Source organism: Ctenopharyngodon idella, chromosome 8 (genome assembly GCF_019924925.1).
Source record: "Ctenopharyngodon idella isolate HZGC_01 chromosome 8, HZGC01, whole genome shotgun sequence".
Classification (NCBI taxonomy): domain Eukaryota; kingdom Metazoa; phylum Chordata; class Actinopteri; order Cypriniformes; family Xenocyprididae; genus Ctenopharyngodon; species Ctenopharyngodon idella.
The window spans coordinates 2,436,238-2,450,000 of NC_067227.1; the positions used below are offsets into that span (position 1 = coordinate 2,436,238).

General features: G+C 38.5%; 1 protein-coding gene across 3 annotated transcripts in view; it reads right to left on the bottom strand.

The window, feature by feature from the left end:
• Positions 1-13,642: 13,642 nt before the first annotated feature.
• Positions 13,643-13,763, bottom strand: part of nkx3-1 (NK3 homeobox 1) — a 20,292-nt gene continuing 20,171 nt past the window's right edge. For all 3 annotated transcript variants that reach the window (XM_051903283.1, XM_051903284.1, XM_051903285.1), the window contains exon 3: positions 13,643-13,763. This exon is cut by the window's right edge and continues 429 nt beyond it. The gene's annotated coding sequence lies outside the window, so the exon portion shown is untranslated.

Genomic DNA, 13,763 nt, shown 5'->3' on the forward strand with positions numbered 1-13,763 from the left:
ACATGGAATGCTGCACTGAGTTCACTTCGTCAACTGTGTATAACAACAGTACAAATTGTTAAATAAAGTCGTTATTTTTATTTTGTTTTTGCACACAAAAAGTATTTTCGTCGCTTCATAACATTAAAGGCCCCGATATACTTCAAACGAAATCAAAGGACGAAGTGATGTGACATAATTTCGAACAAAATCAGGCCAAAACAAAGTTCGTTTTGTGTTGTTTTGGAAGTTCGAAACGGCTTGCCAAAGCGAACTCCCAGGAAAAGTTCGCTCCGGCTGCAAAACACCTTTGTACTACCATTGGTCTGTGATGATAAAGTAATAAGAGGTGTGTGCCGAGGCTCCGCCTTCTTTCACGTGGAACTCTTCTCTGACTCATTTCATCTGTTGAGTTTGTTGAGGTAAGATCCAGTGTTGCCAAGTGTGCGTTTTTTCCGGTAATTGGGCTACTTTTACACTGTTGTTGCGGGTTGTTTATTTATTCTGCGGGTTAAAGCGACCCCATATAACATGATATTTAGCCTCTGGAATGCGACTTTTACCTGGGGAGCCCCGCCAAAAACATGGATTTTAGCCCCCTGAATGTGATTGGGCTAGTTTTGAGTAGCAATTGGGCGGGTTTTGTTGTTAAAACCTGGCAACCCTGGTAAGATCTCCACGGGTGAAAACATGAACACACTGGATAGCCGCTTTATAGTACAAAATGAAGTTGTGCTTGATGAAATGAGGCACTGACACTGTTTTTCATGTTTGATACTGTAAAGCTGCTTGCTTTTAAGCAATCTATTGAGTAAAATGGCATATAAATAAACGTGACTTTACTGGAGTGCTAATTTGCAGAGCTCGTGCTAACACACCCATGTTATTATGATCAGATGCTTTTCTTATGCTTTCTATAAAAAAATGCTGTTTTTGTTGTGTTTATTTTGTTACTGAGAGGAAAGTGCGCAGCAAATATTTACATATTGATTTAAACGTCACTGTCAGCAGTTTTACCCCTAAACGAAGAGCGAAAAAGAACTTCGCCATAAGTATATCAGGGCCTTTAGGTCACGTTGGCAATTTTAACGATGTCTTTAGTACCTTTCTGGACCTTAAAAGTGTTGATTATATTGCTGTCTATGGACAAGTCAGATAGCTCTTGGATTTTATCAAAAATATCTTAATTTGTGTTCTGAAGATGACGAAGGTCTTATGGGTGTGGAATGACATGAGGGTGAGTAATTAATGACAGAAATTTTATTTTTTGGGTGAACTAACCCTTTAAGAGTACTTCTATTTCACAAGGGAAGGTTAAAGGAATATGGGGACTAGGCTCCAAAAAGGACAAAATTAATCATAAAACCATAATAAACGTAGGTGTATATTAAAGCAATAAGCTCCAAGAAGCTGGTTAGTCCATAAAAATATTTATTTTACTAATGTAATGGGGTCACAGTACTTTACAGCGGTTTTGAACGGGGCTCAACCAATCAGAATCAAGGACTGGAACTATCTGTTTTATAATATGACAAGGAAAAGAGTTGCTAACATTCTGCTAGAACTGCTTTTGTGTTCCATGGTAGAAAGAAAGTCATATAAAGGGTGAATAAATGATGAGCAAATGTTCACTTTTGGAGGAGCTGATGATAATGCAATACAAATGACTTTCTACACTGTTGTTAAAGAATTGAAATGCCTAATTAAAAAGCTTAGACTTTGGGAAACTGTAACTATTTCTTGAGATGGCAATTTTGTATGAATTCGTATGGAATTTTTAAAAAGATTTTTAGAAAAAAGTAATCCAGAAGGTCCCCCACTAACCTCACAGGAAAACATGAATGAGATCATACCAATTCGCCAAAATGTAAAACGGTTACAAATTGCCATGAGAGTGTGTTACCATCACCGCTGCATTCATTTGGTGGCTCCTAAGTCCTTTATAAATGATTTGAATCCCAAACCCAACTGAAATCTCTCCTACTTAAACTTCCTGGTGAGCATCCATATCGGTCATGCGTCTGATTAATACTCATGTCTGTTCCACGCTGCTAAATGGCCTGTAACAGGATTGCTGGTTGGAGCAATACGTGAATCAGTCATGATAAAGCCGACAGTCAGAGACCCATGTCTGTGTTCCCCTGGCTCTCTGACCCTGCCTGGGCATGATTGGTCACTCCTGATGGGGTCAAAGGTCAGGGCTGGTGTGATCCTGTGACTGCTCTTCCCTGAGAGGGTCAGTCAGGGCACATACAATCACACACCAACACAGAGTCTCATGCTCAGACATTTAAACATAAAGACACAGAGTCATGTATCTGCTATGTTTAACATCGGCAGGCTGTAAACTATCTTTTATCAGTATTAAGCTGGAATTCTACCCATTTTGTCTGTCTTAAGTTGAAGAATTATACAAGCATGTGCTCCTCATGCTTGGTTGTACTCTAATGCATCCATTGTACACAAGCTCTCTTAGTGAACAAAGATAGTAAAGTATAGCTGTCATAGCTTAGGGTTCATGAAGCATGTGTTACAAAGGGGAATTCTTCCATGTAGGCTATGAATGTCTCACCTGATAGCATTTCCGTTGAGATAAACATCATCTTGTCAATCACCAACCACTTGTTCAATGAAAATTATTTTGTTTTTTTTAAAAAATGCAACCTGAAAGTAGAGCCTAATGTGAGATTATTTTTGGTATTTGCTTAGGTGACTAACTATTACTGCTGTTAGGTGACAACACTATGACTATTGTTCATACTGCAAGTTTGGAATTTGAACAAACTCTTAAGTATTGAACTTTTTGGCCTAAACTTGCCTAAAACATTGGGTGGTTTTAGAGGCTGGGAGACCAGCGTAAACCAGCTAAGAGAACCCGCTAGCAACCACCTAGAATATCGTAGGAACATCCCTAACAACAGCGCAGAACACCATAGGAACCCCCTAGCAACCACTTAGAAATCCCTAGGAACCCCCTAGCAACCAGCCATAACACCCTAGAAGGTGCCAGTAAGCAATCCCCTAGCAACCACCCAAAACACCATAGAAACCTCCTAACAACCACCCAGAACACCCTAAGAACCCCCTAGCAACCACCAATAACTCCCTAGAAACCCCCTAGCAACCAGCCATTACACCCTAGAAGGTAGGGCTGGGACAATACTGTTGATGCATCGTGATTCGTGGATCATTTCTGATATTTTCCAAATGCATCACAAATCGATTCTGAGATTAATTTTTAATAGCAGATGGCGCTCTTTTTAACCGCATGCTCAAATGCTCAGGAAGAAGAGCGCTCGTGCATTCGGCTGAGCCTGACAATGTATTTGCACCTCAGAATGCTTTTATGAGGCAAGATTAATATAAACAGCCCACTGCAAACACCCGCTTCAAACTTTTCGAACTTTATGAATGATTATTTTATAGAAGGTTTAAGTAGTGTGTAAGGAATTGGAAGAAATTGGAAGAAAGCAGAGTATGTCTGTTTCTAAAGCACGCAGTGCCATCTGTGTTGAAAACTAAGCTCAGAATCGATTTAAGAGAGAATTGTGATACATTTTCACCCGAGATTTGGAGCCAATTTACAGGGGGTAAAAATTACTTTAAAAAAATGGCAGCGTCATTATTTTATTTTTACACAGAGATTGGTTGGTCTATGAGTAAAATCTGTTGACTTTCGCAACGTTTGTTTCATTATATGCCAACAGTGTCAGTTCAAATATGGCAAAAAGCCATATTTTTTGCTTCGAGTTTGCATGCCTGTAACTCAAGAAGTATTAGAGATATCTTAATATCCTTTTAGATTCTGGTTCTTAACAAACTTTCCTTTTTGGTGTCTTCATTTTAAAGGCCTGCGATGGTTCAGTCCCATAGATATGGGGATCTCAGTGCAGCTCCATGTTCAAAATGGTTGAATTTTATCCATTTTCAGTGATCAAATTCACTTTGCACACAGCTGATACTTAAGAGGAATGTCTGAAGAATAAATAATATTTAAACTAGAAATGTGTCTTGTTTCCCTCTATATCAAAAGAACTGCATAAAACATAACACAACACCTTAGAAACCCCCTAACATTCTGGTGCTGAGTTTTACATGTGCAAGCACCACTTTCATGTCGCAGAGATGGCCAAGATGCAAGAAGTCATCAGTCAGTTCTGTCAAGTGTCTGCTTTAAGCAAACATGACTTTCTAATATTCAAATAAGCATCAGATTTTCTCTCTGAGCATGAGCTCCGTCAGGACAGGTGATAATGGATGTGTACGCAATGTTGACAGTCAGGTCAGGTGTGGTTACCTGGAATGATATCTAATAATCATCATTGGAAAGAATGATGCCTCACCCAATCACTGAATAGAGCTTCATAAGAGAGGTGAGGATGCCCTGCTGCTTGTGAATCTGGTGGAGTGTTTTCATAGAGGGTGTGTGTCAAAAATAATGTATAATAACAATGAGGCTCATCAAATTTTGGTGGTCACATGACATGTTTCTTGAATGTCTTTGGAGGTGTGATCAAAGAACACAACATAACAAACAAAAGAATGTTGATTATCCAAAATCAGATGGGAAATTTCCATCAATAAAATAACCATAAATCTAAGAAAACTCACTAAGGTTTGTTCATTGATTGCTGGCCCAACACCCTCTCCAAAACCTGTATCATCCTCTCCTCCCACAACCAGACCCAACACCTTACGCTGCCAACTCTTATCAGTTTGTTTACAGGTTTCTGTCTTCATCTTTCAGACTCAACATGCAGGCTCTGTCACAAAACACAAAAAACCTATATAAAAAAGAAAAGTTTGTTAGCTGATCAGTGACCAATGGTCAAAGTCTTAGGCACATCTGATGCTTCACAGAAACTTTTGTTTTAAGACAGTTGTTGAACTTTTTGGCATAAACTTGTCTATCGATTTGTTGGGTGGTTTTAGAGGGATGTTGGACATTTTTCAGCAGGCTGGGAGACATAAACCAGCTAAGAACACCCTAGGAACCCGTTAGACCTAGAATACCATAGGAACCACCAACAACTGCGAAAAACACCCTAGGAACCCCCTAGCAACCACCAAGAACATCCTAGGAACCCCTTAGCAACCACCCAGAAATCCCTAGAAGGTGCCAGTAAGCAACCCCCTAGCAACCACCCAAAGCACCCTAGGAACCCCCTAGCAACCAGCCATAACACCATAGAAGTTGCCAGTAAGCAACCCCCTAGCAACCCCACAAAACACCATAGAAACCCCCTAGCAACCACCCTTAGCACCCTAGAAACCCCTAGCAACCCCACAAAACACCATATAAACCCCCTAGCAACCACCCATAACACCCTAGAAGCCCCCTAGCAACCATCCATAACACCCTAGAAACCCCCTAGCAACCAGCCATAACACCCTAGAAGGTGCCAGTTGTAATAGTGTGTGGCTGATATGAAGCGCACGACGAAGGAAATCTTCAAAGAGAACTTTTAATTCATTAATCAAGGTAAACAGGAGAATAACTAGGAGAAATTGCCAACCAAAATCACCATACATCAATGGAAGACAAGGGACTAACTGAAACCGAGGGCTTAAATACAAGGAGAACAGAGGAACACAGCTGGTAAACAATAATCATAATTAAGGTGACCATGACAACTAAGGAGTGGCGGGAAACTGAACAAAGGAACCAATGAAAATCAAACAGAGTTAAAAAAAAAAACAGACATGTAACACCAGTGAGCAACCCCACAAAACACCATAGAAACCCCCAGGCAACCACCCATAACACCCTAGAAACCCCCTAGCAACCAGCCATAACACCCTAGAAGGTGCCAGTGAGCAACCCCCTAGCAACCATAAATGCTTTAGCATGTCAGTATATTTTCTATGAACAAGGGGCTCAACAACAGAAAGTATGGCCCACACACAGATCTGATCTCACTATCATTGAGTCAGTCTGGGATTACATGAGAGAAGGCAGCCTAAATCCATAGAAGAACTGTGGCATATATAAAGATTATGTATAACATTTGTCCAACATTTATAATGTTAAAAAAAGATATATATTTCAAATGCTGTTCTTCTGAACTTTCTATTCATTAAAGCATACAGTGTGTGTGTGTATATATATATATATATATATATATATATATATATATGCTTATTTAATTATTTTTTTTCTTGAACATGACCATTCCCATTTTCAGAGACATTGCTTTCCAAAGCTGGCATTACTTCAAGATCTGCCATTTTGCCCAAGATTTTTATCTTTGTCTCTAATTGTATTGCAAACAGACATTACTCAGAGCTTGAACCCGCAGATGTTACGGATGTGAATAACGGAAACAACAACATGTCTTAATCCCCACTCAGAACAGGCCACACTCCCCTGTAGAAGCACTGTCACTCTCCTGATAATGGCTGGGTATGAACCTGTGCTAGACAGAGAGGGAGGTGAACCTTCTTTATCAGGGTTTCCAACACTCTTAATCCTTTAATGATGGAGCCAAAGTGGCTGAGACAGTGGATCAGTTGGACCCAAAGGTTATAATCCTGTTTACCCCTAAACGGAGACTACAGCATCTTCCTCCCAAAGGCCGTTGCTTAGAGAACCGCCACACTGAGGAAAGAGATCAGGGGAAATGATCTGAAATGTTGTTGTTGAGTGGTTAATGGTTTGAATGAATACATGTGAAAGGTGAGACATTAGAAGTCAGTTAGTCAGTCAGTCATAAATTGGTTGCAAGAACTTGATGTAACTGCTAAAATGTTTAAAGAGTTTTACCATGGCTTGATACCGTGTAATTCTGGAGGATACAGCACCTATACTCAAAGGAAAATTTCTCAAATGTTTCTCTTTCACGGCTCAAGAGATGTGGACTCAGGAGATTGGAGTTCTTAGTTATGCTTCTTTTATGTAACATACAAATACTTTGCCTCAGATGTTTCTTCTAAAATGAAAACATATAGTAAAGGTATAGAGCTATAAAATGTATGAGGATAGTATAGCTCAGCTAAGTTGATTTTTGGAGAATTTGATAAGAAATATGAGTTCATTTTGAAATCTCAGACTTTTGATTGCAGAGAATTCTGAGCTCATTTTGTGGCATTGTTGAGATCTTTTCTGAAAAGACACTTGAGATTACCTGGATCTTTTTCTTAAGAAGAAATCAAGGAGTACACAAAAGTCTCCATTTGGTCTCCATTTAATTTCATTGAGGTCGAGGGGAAACTGTGCGATGCTTCTTCTTATGGGTTTAAATCCACTGTTGAGATTGAAAATATGTTCAGATACAGTGTGTAAACAGCCCACCTGTTAGTCGGTGGGATATATTAGGCAGCAAGTGAACATTTTGTCCTCAAAGTTGATGAGTTAGAAGCAGGAAAAATGGGCAAGCGTAAGGATTTGAGCGAGTTTGACAAGGGCCAAATTGTGATGGCTAGACGACTGGGTCAGAGCATCTCCAAAACTGCAGCTCTTGTGGGGTGTTTCCGGTCTGCAGTGGTCAGTATCTAACAAAAGTGGCTCCAAGGAAGGAACAGTGGTGAACCGGCGACAGGGTCATGGGCAGCCAAGGCTCATTGATACACGTGGGGAGCGAAGGCTGGCCCGTGTGGTCCGACCCAACAGACGAGCTGCTGTAGCTCAAATTGCTCAAGAAGTTAATGCTGGTTCTGATAGAAAGGTGTCAGAATACACAGTGCATCACAGTTTGTTGCGTATGGGGCTGCATATCTGCAGACCAGTCAGGGTGCCCATGCTGACCCCTGTCCACCGCTGAAAGTGCCAACAGTGGGCACGTGAGCATCAGAACTGGACCACGGAGCAATGGAAGAAGGTGGCCTGGTCTGATGAATCACGTTTTCTTTTACATCACATGGATGGCCGGGTGCGTGTGTGTCGCTTACCTGGGGAACACATGGCACCAGGATGCATTATGGGAAGAAGGCAAGTCCGATCCATGGAGGCTCCACCTTACAACTTACAGGACTTAAAGGATCTGCTGCTAACATCTTGGTGCCAGATACCACATCACACCTTCAGGGGTCTAGTGGAGTCTATGCCTCGATGGGTCAGGGCTGTTTTGGCAGCAAAAGCGGGACCAACACAATATTAGGAAGGTGGTCATAATGTTATGCCTGACTGGTGTATATAGAATGTATGAAATTCTGTTCAGCGTACCAAATTCACCACTCCAGAAATGAAACCTTTTCCTCATATTCAAGCCACAAGGTTGTTTAACCTGTAAGTTTAATGCCCAATTTGGAGCTGTATATATTCTGGAATAATAAGTTTCAACAGATAACTCCACCCATACTTGCGTGAGAGTGCAGTCTAGTTTGATTGGCAGGTGTTGGATGTGGTGACTGAGTCATTATCAAGAGCTTTGTTCGTTCTCCGTTCACACCTGGGGGTCACATGCTCCACCCACTCTGACCTCCACCTGTAGAGATTCAGAAAGAGTGCTTAACAGAGACAGTTCAGATCAACTCACCGGACTCATCTATACCCCAGTCCACCAGCATGAGCGTTACCAGTAGAAGAATTATGCATATCAAACACTTCAAATAAATAGTTCCCATTTGTTTATTTTTTTTCTGACTCAGATTACCACGCTATTCATTTAGAGTCTCTAATAATCTAGTAATACAGCATGAAGAGGCTGAAAGGTAATAAATGATGTACTGTAGACAAGTGCCTTTGTAATTACTGGGTAAGAACATTTTACATAATGCATTTTGACAAGTAGACAAAATGAATAATTAAGGTGTGGCTTGAGAGCAGATTCATCTGAGAAAAGAAATTGTTGACATGAGTGACACAGGCCTGTACAAGTACTGTGGTCCTGACTATTATCAAATTGAAGTATATTATAAAAAATGCTGAATTAAAAATAACCCAAGTTGGGTTGAAAATGGAAAAACCCAGCAACTGGGTTGTTTTAACCCAGTGGTTGGGTTAAATGTTTGCTCAACCTGCTGGGTAGTTTTATTTAACTCAACTATTGATTAAAAAAGACTGTATTGCTTGCTTAAAATGAACCCAAAGTATGTTGGAAATTAACATTTATTAATATGTTTAATGAATAATAATTAAACAATAAACATTTATTAAATTGCTTATTAATAAATGTTCACCTTTTGATTATTAGTGTTGCCTCTAGTAATTAAGTGTCTGATTTTTGGTTTCTAACCTATTTTGGGTTCATTTTAAGACAGCCATATAGTTTTTAAACAATAGTTAAATAAAACTACCCAGCACGTTGAGCAAACATTTAACCCAACTGCTGGGTTTGTCCATTTTCAACCCAACTTGGGTTGTTTTTAACCCAGCATTTTTTTGCCTCAGTTTTGTCCCCATTTAGCTCTAGGAAATTTTCTGACAACCACATTTTAACTTCCTCCAGTAAAGAAATAAAATTTAAAATGGAATTTCCATTGCTGGACTTGACAGGAAGGTAAAATTGTGTATTGTCAGCATAACAGTGATAAGGGATATCATATTTCTGAAAGATAAAGCCAAGAGGAAGCATGTATAGAGAGAAAAGCAGAGGACTCAGAATCGAGCCTTGTGGAACACCACATGTGATCAATGTTGAAGATGAGTTGTGTTTGCCAATATTAACTGAAAAAGTATTCATTAAACTTATTAATAAATATTAATTTACTAAACATATTAATAAACATACATTTCCAACATACTTTGGGTTCATTATAAGCGAGCAGTACAGTAATTTTTAAACAATAGTTGAGTTAACTCCAGAAGACATGGAATATACCAATTGAGTCATATGGACATTTATTTATTTATTTTTTTGAGGATTGTCAGCAGTGGAATGTTCTTATATGAGAAACAGCTGCAGGGAGAATCTTCGAAATTCTCCTTTTTTCTTCTACAGAGGAAAGGAAGAATGTCATTCAGGTTTGGAATTATGTACGGGTGATTAAATAATGACAGAATTTTTATTTTTGAGTGAACTATCCCTTTAGCTGTCAGTCAAAATTGTTTGGCGTAATACATTTTGTAAGATGAAATAAGGTTTGCCTGTTTCTCTGTTGACAATAATGACAACAGCTCACATTTCATTCTTTCAGCCAATTGAAAAACATATTTAACATATTTGAGAGAATGACATTGAAGCCAATCCCACACATGTTTTCATATGATGATGAATGAATTCACGAGGAATTCTCTTTTGTTTACGTGTACAATATGAGAAGTAGCCTACACTTTGATGGGTAATTTAGGTGTAACATAGAACATATTTTCGCAAAGTGAGGATATTGATATGAACAGACAGAAATGGATTGACACACAAAATTCCAGAGTTTCTCTGGAGCCAAGCCAAGTGGGTGGCATTATGTGAACCCGTGCTCTTTTCGGAGAACCCCTGTATCACGGCCTGCTCTTATCTCACAAACCAAAACAATGTCTCCACACAGATTACTATTATTAAGTGGCATGACATTGTTGTGGAGATAGAAATATGCAGGTGGATATGCCCTGGTTGGGTGGATCTGCAAGCTTCAACTGAAAGAAAGGGGACAAATCTTGAACAAGTTTCATGTCAAAGTCATACTTGATCTGACTGGTTTGAGTTTTAGATAATAGCTGAAACTGGTTTCAATCATTTAACATGGGAAGTGGAGAATTTCTGCCATCTGACTGATGTTTGAAAATACTAAAATCATTCCCATCAATCACAGAAAGAAACCGTTGCCAAATAGAAACATTCTTGCAGTAACATTGGTGTGAAACTATGCAGTAAGGCAAGTAGATAACATAGGAGTATTATTATAGTATAGAATTGATTAAATGCTCATAAATATCTGCTAAATAGCCATACAAATAGAAATGGTTTAAAGGTTAATAACTATATATACATAAACTATAGAGTTGTGTATATAACATACTCACCGGCCACTTTATTAGGTACACCAGTTCAACTGCTCGCTAACACAAATATCTAATCAGCCAATCACATGTCAGCAACTCAATGCGTTTAGACATGTAGACATGGAGAAAAAGATCTGCTGAAGTTCAAACTGAGCATCAGAATGGGGAAGAAAGGTGATTTAAATTACTTTGAACGTGGCATGGTTGTTGGTGCCAGATAGGCTGGTCTGAGTATTTCAGAAGCTGCAGATCTACTGGGATTTTTACACACAACCATCTCTAGGGTTTACAGAGAATGGTCCGAAAAAGAGAAAATATCCAGTGAGCAGCAGATCTGTGGGTGAAAATGCCTTGTTGATTGACCAGACTGAATCGAGTTGATAGAAAGGCAACAGTAACTCAAATAAGCACTTGTTACAACCGAGGTGCAGAAGAGCATCTCTGAACGTACAACATGTCCAACCTTGAAGCAGATGAGCTACAGCAGCAGAAGACACACCGGTGACACTCCTGTCTGCTGAGAACAGGAAACTGAAGCTACAATTCACACAGACTCACCAACACTGGACAATAGAAGATTGGAAAAAAGTTGTCTAGTCTGATGAGTCTCGATTTCTGCTGCGCCATTCAGATGGTAGTGTCAGAATTTGGCGTAAACAACATGAAAGCATGAATCCATCCTGCCTTGTATTAATGGTTCAGGCTGCTGCTGGTGTAATGGTGTAATGGTTTCACGAAGCTCAGATCATCTCAAACTGGTTTCTTGATCATGACAATGAGTTCATAATACTCAAATGGTCTCCACAGTCACCAGATCTCAATACAATAGAGCAGCTTTGGGATGTGCTGGAACTGGAGATTCACATCGTGGATGTGCAGCTGACAAATCTGCAGCAACTGTGTGATGCTATCATGACAATATGGACCAAAATGAATGTTTCCAGCACGTGTTATGTTATGTGTTATGTTCTCATTTTAACTCCCCAGTAACAAACACTTCCTACTGCTATTTAGGTAAGCCACATACTTACTGAGACATTTCTTGGTAGAAATAGCTAAAGAGGTCTGGTTATGCCTGAGAGCTCTTTAAAGACAGGTGATGGATGACCTACATGGCAGCTACTTCCTGAAGAAAAAGTATTGCAAACATATTCACAGAATGTGTGTAAACCAAAAAATGGCTTACATTTATCAGTTGAGCATTCGGGTTTGGAGACTCTGTGGTCTTGGACTCTGAGCCCTTTTTTAAAACTGTTCTCATGACTCACTGATTAGACAATCACTTACAGGGTAAATCATGTCATCTTTCCTGGAGAAGCCTACCTGTATTACTCAGACAACAGACCACCTCCGGTACAGGCGGTTTAAACCATTGCTCTGCTGAAGTCAACTTAAGTTGAATTGGACAAGGATAGGGGTGCTCAAGATTGCTATCTCTTGTAGCAATGTTAAACTTCTATGTTGAGCAGGCCCGCATGTTTTACAAAAGATTCCTTCTTTTGATTTATCAGCTGGTATGGTTTGTGAACATGGCAAGTGTTCTAAATTTCCTTGTTAAACAATGGACACCCTTATGAGAAAGAAGTATACTTCAAGTTCATTTTATGAAGTATACTTAAGTAATGTTCAAGTATGTTTTTAGGTATTCTTTATGTAAGTATACTAATATCAATGTACTAGTATTTAACTTTTAATTGTACTATTTTAATACTGCTTGGGACTAAATATAAAACGTTTAAGTGTGCTATAAGTGTAACAGTAGTAAACTATAAGTGCACAACTACATTTCTCATTTGTACTGCATCTGTACTACAAATGAACTTATAAGTATACTAGTAGTTTATTATTTTAATACTTGTAGCACATTTTTTTAGTTTATGAAAGTACACTTTGAAGTATACTCCCAGTAAACTACTAGTTTTCTTAATAAATCAATATGCTAGTTTATAAGACTATGTAAAACTATGTGGAAAAAAAGTATATTTAATAGGCTACTCAATCAAAAGATTAAACACAACTACAAGCCAAGTATACTTACTTCATTATATTTTAAAAGATTGTACATGTATAGTCCAAATATGCTTAGACTTTTCTGTCAGTATAAGTCAAGTATACTAAAGTGCAATTGTAAGTATATTTCTGAAGAGTACATAAAAAGTAGACAAAGTACACTTTTCTATTTTTAGTTTAAAAGAAGTATACTAATAGCACACTTGAGTAAACTTCTTTTTCGCAAGGGCAGCTTTCTAGGAATTAGTTCTTACAGATAAGTATTATGATTTTGAGATTTGAAAGAATAATGATGTATGTGAGAAAGCTTTCACTGAAGTCCAATTAAAGAAACACTTTAGAGACAGTATAATACACTGAAGTATATTACTTGTAGAAAACATGAATTAAATGAAGGCCATATTAGAAATGTGTATGAACCTGCAACACTCTCATGGCAATTCATAACTATTTTACTCTTTGGCAAATTAGTGGCTAAAACAGCAGGCCAATAAATGATAGGTTGCAATATTTTCCTTGAGTATAATATCCATATTCAAGTTGTTTAGTCTTTTGAAAGTAAAAAAAACAAAACATAAGTTCTTTATACAAGTATGCTTGGTCTGTTTAGGCAGATAAGAGAAATATGCATTTCAAGAGTTCATAATACTTTAGTGGAGATAAATGCAAGATAAGCATATTTGGCTTTCTGTCCATGATGGAAACTCAAGCTCATACGCCCCTGGACTTCTTAAATGATTTTAAAAATGGAGATAAAGGTGTAGGATGAATGAAGAATTGTCACTGGAGTGTGAAAAAAATATTTTATTACACAGAATGCAAAGCTGTACAAGATTAAAAAACACCATAATATTCACAATAATCTGAGAAAATTCCCAAAGTCCAGGTTAATATCCCT